This window comes from the organism of the source record quoted next, unplaced genomic scaffold, assembly GCF_019419815.1.
Source record: "Pyrus x bretschneideri cultivar Hongxiangsu unplaced genomic scaffold, Pyrus_bretschneideri_v1 Contig4, whole genome shotgun sequence".
In the NCBI taxonomy this organism is placed as follows: domain Eukaryota; kingdom Viridiplantae; phylum Streptophyta; class Magnoliopsida; order Rosales; family Rosaceae; genus Pyrus; species Pyrus x bretschneideri.
The window spans coordinates 12280120-12287374 of NW_025999723.1; the positions used below are offsets into that span (position 1 = coordinate 12280120).

General features: G+C 35.8%; 1 pseudogene; it reads left to right on the top strand.

The window, feature by feature from the left end:
- Positions 1 to 99: 99 nt before the first annotated feature.
- LOC125468870 lies at positions 100 to 4034 on the top strand (annotated as a pseudogene).
- Positions 4035 to 7255: the final 3221 nt, after the last annotated feature.

Below are 7255 nucleotides of genomic sequence, written 5' to 3' on the forward strand. Positions count from 1 at the left end.
CAAAGAATGCTTCTCCAAGATCGCTTGATAAATTCACATCAAAAGCTCCTTGCCTGCATGATCTGAAATTTGCAAAGTACTGTTGTCTGACCTACATAACTTTTCAAGATGGTTTGTGAAAATGATGAACCTGATGTCGAGATAGGCATACCAGCTGTTATGCTTCCCCAAGATGTTGGTGCAATCTTCGAAACTGATTTAAAGAACGGCTCCATGGGTATGGTTTTCTCTCTGCTATTATATACGTAACTCCCCACTTAGTGGGAAAATGCTTTGTTGTTGTTGTTGTTGTATTATACACGTAACTGTTTATAGTTGGCCAAGCCTTATCTTGTTTAAAAAAAATAGTTATCTTGTTTTTTTTATATCGTTATCAGCTATTTATTCTGAGTGAGTTTTATTTTGTCTCTGTCATTGCCTTTGAAATCTCTCTCTTCAGTTTCTGTGCAGCTGTACTCTCCTTTGCGTCCACTGGTTGATATTGTAGAAGTTTTTTTGTGGCTTATGGCTGTTGGTACCATCTTGTTTGCTTCTTATTGGTCTGTGTGGAGTGCAAGAGAAGCAGCTATTGAGCATGAGAAGCTATTGAAGGTCATATTGATTCCAGAGCAGCTATGTAATTTTTAGCAGTTATTTTACATGGGGCTTGAACTCTTTCAGGGTAATTCACTAAGTCCTCTTTGTTGTGATTGCTTCATGCTTCTTGTTTATGTTTTACAAACTCATGTCATTCTGGTTTGTGGAGATTCTGGTGGTTTTGTTTTGCATTGGCGGGATAGAGGTACACTCTTTTATAATACAGACTTTGTCACTATGATTACAACTTTTATTTAGGTGTAGATGAATTGTTTTAGTTATTATGCACACCTCTTCTGAGGTTAATGCTGAACCTTGCAGTCCCTTCTGTTTGCAGGGCCTGCAGACTTGCTTGGTGACTTTGCTATCATGGTATACTACTTTTGTACTTTTGTTTAAGGTTTTTGTTCCTTACAGCTACAGGGCTGTCTTTGCCCTCCGACCCTTATTTACTCCAGAATGTGATCTAATGATTTGTTAAAAGCATAATTTTGACTTTTGAGCTGTTCCTTATGTGTGTAGATGATTTTTTTTGGTAGTATGAAGCTGACATTTAACCAAATATAGTTTCAGACGGTTTAAACGTGCTGAAGAATCATATGTTAGGCTGCCAATCTTTGGAGCTGTTTCATATCTGACACTAGCAGTTGCTCCCTTCTGCATAGCATTTGCTGTTTTGTGGGCAGTGTATCGCCGCATTTCATTTGCTTGGATCGGTCAAGATATCCTTGTAAGAAATTAATTCTCTTTTCTTGGTTTTCTGTTGACGTGGTATTGTGGTTATATATTTCCATTGGAACATCCAAACATTGTCAAGGGCAATTTTGCTTCTGTTGTTCTGTTTTTGGAGTAAGCGAGTCAAGCTGGTGATACTTTGATTAAAAAAGTATCTGACAAGGTCTAAAATCATACTTAAAGTTTAAAATGGTTGGGGTATCATAATTTTGTTGTATATTCTTATGGTAAACACATGGAGGTTTTACAGAAGCAAAAGTATGTTAATGGTTCTCAAAACTGGACAGCTATATTTTGTCTGCTTTGACTGAGTGGAACTATCCTGTCCTTATGTTGCGGGCATTACTGTATTTTATTTTGTAAGGCCGTTCAAGTCCATAACCCGTAAGTACGCAAGTGGAGCTGATGACCCATAAGGATTGATGGATTCTGTGAATGTTTCCTAAATTAATAAGTTTGTTGCAGTTTGTCTGTGCTACATATGTGGGCAGACATTTGGAATTCTTACTTCTGTACATGGCTTGTTCGTGTTTTTGTTTTCCATCTTTCCTTTTTAATTATTCTTACTTAGTCTGCTCTTAGGTAGCAATTTCAGATTATCTTCTTATGCAAAAAATTTTAATATTTAGAACTGTCTAAATGTGATATGTGCTGATTTGGTTGGCTCCTTTTTCCTCCAAATATACTGCTTGTTGATTACTATTTAGTACCTGAAGAAAGAAATCCTATATTTGGACTGCCCATTTTTGTCTTTACATAATCCTTTACATTAATAGGTGCAATTTATCTTTCACTTTCAAAGTGAGTTTGTAATCTCTAAAATGTTGGTAGACGCTAACATATGCTCATACAAAATCAGGGTATTGCACTGATAATCACAGTTCTTCAGCTTGTTCGCATACCGAATCTCAAGGTGATATTTCAAAAACATATATATATATTTTTTTTTTTTTTTTTTCTGGTTCTTGTTGAGAATAATATGAATTTTTAGTTGTTCAGCAGTTATTTGTTGCCTTTTTTGAGGATTTTATGTAAGAAATGCAAGGAGGTACTTAACTAACCTATATTGATTTTTTTGTTTCTGGGTTAAGTAAATACTTTGTCTTAAATCCTTATTGGATACTTATTTTGTTGAGAAAAGATTGCACCAGAAATTTTTTATTTATTCATCTGGCAATCATATCTAGCTTTTCTAGATTATTTTATAACTTTTCTCTCATTAATTAATCAGGTTGGAACAGTTCTTCTGAGTTGTGCGTTTTTATACGACATCTTCTGGGTATTTGTTTCTAAATGGTGGTTCCATGAGAGCGTAATGATAGTGGTGAGTAAATCATAAGAACTCTCTTCCTTCCTTTCTGCCACCCTAGATAAAGGTTGCTTTTTGACTATGGAGACCTGCCCTGGAAGTGATAGAGATTTAAGTATTAATCTTTTCTTGTTTACAGGTGGCTCGTGGTGATAAAAGTGGAGAGGACGGTATACCAATGCTACTGAAAATCCCACGGATGTTTGATCCCTGGGGTGGCTACAGCATCATCGGATTTGGTGATATTATCTTACCAGGATTGGTTGTAGCCTTTTCACTAAGGTCTGAAATGAGATTCCAAATATATCTTCAACATCCCTTTTAAGTCCCTAGAATTGAACCTTGAATGTCACTGTTTCAGATACTGTGTTTTGATTCTGTTATGTCCTTGTTAAATTGCGTAAACGGAAAGTGAACATGCTGAGATTGATTAGGTATTTCAGTTTTCGCGTTAATCACGAAGTCTGGATCAATTAATGATGAAAACCATGGGACTCATAATTAACAACATGAGAGCAGCATCTAAGATACTAGCAAATTTTCAGCTATTACTACAAATGAGGGTTTGTAATGTTGCACATTGTCTCAAAAGTTCATTAATCTGATTATTGGTTGGGAACTTTGCAGGTACAATTGGTTAGCAAATAAGAAGCTCCGAGCTGGTTACTTTTTGTGGGCAATGACCGCTTATGGTTTAGGTATGAAATGTGCTAAAATTTGGGGCATTTTGCATTCTTTTTCTTTTTGCTAAACAAGAAATTCAGAAAATGCATCTGATTGAGATTGAGCTAGATTCAGAATTTTATCGGCATGGTGTTTTCTCTTTGTATATGGAAAATAAAGGTCAATGGATTCAATGATGTTTAGCGTAATAGACAATTGCCTATTTATGAATGGCTGGTTGGCGATTTGCAATTGCAGGTCTCCTTATCACGTATGTGGCTTTAAACTTGATGGACGGCCATGGCCAACCAGCTTTGTTGTATATAGTTCCGTTCACACTGGGTAAGACGCAAGCTTGGCTAATCTGCACTAACATCTATATTGCTAGTGCTCACTGGAATGAAAATAGGTTTCGCGCTGAATGTTTGTGGCAAAACAGAATCCATGAGCAGCCATAGACATAAGCTAGTTGCATTTCTGCAGGTACCTTTTTGACTTTGGGACACTTGAAAGGGGATCTCAAAGTTCTGTGGACAAGAGGAGAACCGGAGAGGCCATGCCCGCACGTCCATCTGCAACCCTCCTCTCAATAAACGAAACTAGGAAACAAAGGAGTAGTGTGGCAGATTAGAGCAGTAGTAACTCAGAAAACCTCTTTGCTTGTCATAGTTGTAGAGGATAGCAAATATTTACGAAGGTTGTAACTGATATAACATAGAGACATTTATAACATCCGGACTCATTGTTCTTATAAGTGGGTGTCGTCTTATAGCTTAGGAGACGACTGTCTGATACCAACTACTCCACGCAGATTCATTACCATAACTGTGACTCAGATTAATTTGCATGAGAACCCAAAATATGTGTAATTAGTGACAGTAAAAGTCGTATTATATGTCTACGGAGCTGGATCTTCATTGCACAAAGCTCGTTCAAATATGTTTTTGCTTCTTAAATTCTTTAGCATGTCATTGATCAAGAAAAACAAACAGTGTCTTGATGAGATAGCAATGTCGATATTATTTTTAAGCTACAAACATTAAGTCAAGTCAATACTATGGCCATTTTTATTAATTTCTTGGTTGTGATGTTTACTTTTAATATTTTTTTTTCCAAACACGTTGTGCAAATAATGGAATGATATTGACCGAGTAAGTTAGGGCGTAGTGTAGGTCCTTTTTATTCCCTTTTAATAGTGTGTCGTTTTATCTTTTTCGATAAATTTCCTTGAGAATCTTACAAGAAATATTAATCAAGTTACATAGAAAAGAAGACAAAAAATTCAACCAACATCGTATACATAGCATTGAGAGCGTCTGGTGGAATTGGTGTTCCCACGCTTTTGCTGACAAGAACCTTAATGTTATTGAATGATATTAACTATTACAAATGTAATGCTTACTTTTCTTCTGCAAAAGACAATTTTAGGTGCTGGAAACTATTTCATGCTTCAATACTTGTGGTGCTAATTATGTTACAACGTTGCAACCGTCCTCCCTTGAATGCAATAATATTTCTTCCACAGTAGTTGGCCACAGGATATTGCTAAGGTGCCGAAGGTCCCTGCCTTCAAACAGGGCCTCGCGCATACCAACAATCGCCTCTCTTCGTGGGGAAGCAAAGCCCAAAAACAGGATTGTTCTGCATCAACTCACATCTTCCATATTTCTTTGGCTGTCCAAATGCAATGCCAGTGATGAGTCCATATTATACTATATAGTTTACCCTAATCTTAGTATTAATTTATTGGTTATTTTGGTAGAATTTTGATACTTTGGATTATATTTTCAATGTAGGACATTCGACTTTCTCTAAAGCAAAAAGTGATCAAACGGATGAATTTTGGAGTGATTCCAATTGGAGGATGTTCGTGTGCCTTTCAAGATGATTGTGTCAAAATTCCAGATTTTTATACCAGGCCGTTTGACCGTAGGATGAAATTAAGGCCCAGCGCGCAGCTTTTCCAAATTGACCTTTTTGGACGTTTTGAGCATTTTGGAGGTCAAGATGGTGTATTTTAAGGAAGATTCCTTCTGAGGATTTGTAGGGGACGTCTTCAGCTTTAAAAAGAGACATTTCGGGACCAAATCGGAGTTGATTTGGTCGGTCAAAAGTGTGATTTTCTGAGAAGTCCGAATTTTAGTTTGAATAGGAAACCCTTTATTTTCTGTTTTATTATTTTATTATGTTTCCTAGTTTTATTCTAAGACCTTTTCTAGAAAAATTTTTATTTTGTAGTAGTATAAATAAAGCTTTTTAACCATTAGGGGAGAAGGCGAGGGGGAGAACGCAATACTTTGGCTTTGGAGAGCTTTTAAGGAATCAAGTTTATTTTCAAGGTGTTTTCTATCCATATTCTTAATAATATTTTGTTTTATGGTTGTTAGTAACTAGTTTTGTTTGTTAGGGCGATGCCTTGAGCCTTAGCATGAATATGTAGCTTTTATTTAATTGTTTATGAAATTATACATGCATACTTTGAATTATTAATCATTGTGCTTTAACTTGTCTCTATATCTTAATGCTTAGCTACCATTAGGATGCTTAGATAAGTAATTGGATGCAATTTTGGCGGAGGGTTGTCTCTAAAATTGACTAAGGCTTCTTGTGGTTAACATGTGTAACTACTTAGGATGGACGACACGTCTTAGGAGTTATATGGTTTTTCAAAAGGTTTTCACAAAACTTAATGAGTCTTGCATGTTCACATTCGATCTGGATAGCCACGGACGGGATGCATGTTAGATATATGTTCTATATTGGCGGTTCCAAGTAGGGCATACTTTAGGAAAACCTAACCTTCAAAATATGCATGTGTAATTCATAAGGAATTAGAAGAACTACGTATGATTGTTAAGGGGACGGCGGAGCCCTAGGCTTTTAGAATTTGGTTTTCAAAACGTTTTCCTTTGTTTTCTTTACTTTGCTAATTTCTTTAACCTTTTTAATTAAATTCTTTTTAATTATTTTTAAATTCAAAACCAACCTCTTCCAATCTTTTTTTTCAAATAATTAATTAAGATTTGATATTTACATAAATTATTCATTCAATCCCTGCGGAAAACGACCTTACTTGAGCCGTTTATCCTACAACTACCTTGTTCTCCTGCAAGTATTTTTAAGTGTTTTTATCCCTACTTTTGCAGGTGGTAAAATCTCTATCAAGAAATTGGCGCCGTTGCCGGGGATTGTTTTAAATAATTTGTGTTTATCAACTCTTCGTTAATTATTTTTGTGTGTGTGTGTGTATATATATATATATTTTTTTTTTCTTATTTACTTAATTTTAATTTTTTTTTTTGTTAGGTAACAATTTGTTGATTTTAAAAGCACTGAAACAATGAGCTCATGGACAACCGATCAACTGGTTCAATTCCCCATGTTTGAGGAAACATGAGCTCTCTTGTTCATCTACATCTCCCTTATAACCAAATTGAAGGAGGGATTCTGCAATCTTTTTCTAGGTTATGCAATCTGCAAACATTGGACCTTTCCTACAACATTGTTAGTGGTTATCTTCCCAAGCTGTTTCAGATATTAATGTCACATGCCCTGATCAGAACTCACTCCAGAATTTGTTCCTCTCATCCAATCATCTTTATGCATCAATTCCTAATCTCACAAACTTTTCATCGATAAAAGATATCTCTCTCTGGAAATCAATTGAGTGGAACAATACCTAAAAGCATTGAGCCAATGTCTAAGCTCGAGAATATCTACCTTAGAATGATTGCTTTGGAAGGGGTGGTTTCGCAAAGCCACTTCTCCAATCTCTCGAGATTTAACCTTTTTGGATTTGTCCTCTAACTCACTAGCTTTAAGCTTAAATTCTAATTGGATTTCTCCTTTCCAACTTGTTTACATAAGTTTGAGCTCTTGCACAATAGGTCCGCATTTTCCAAAATGGCTTCAAACTCAGAAAAGTTATTGGTATCTTGATATTTCTAATGCAGGAATTTCCAATATCCTTCC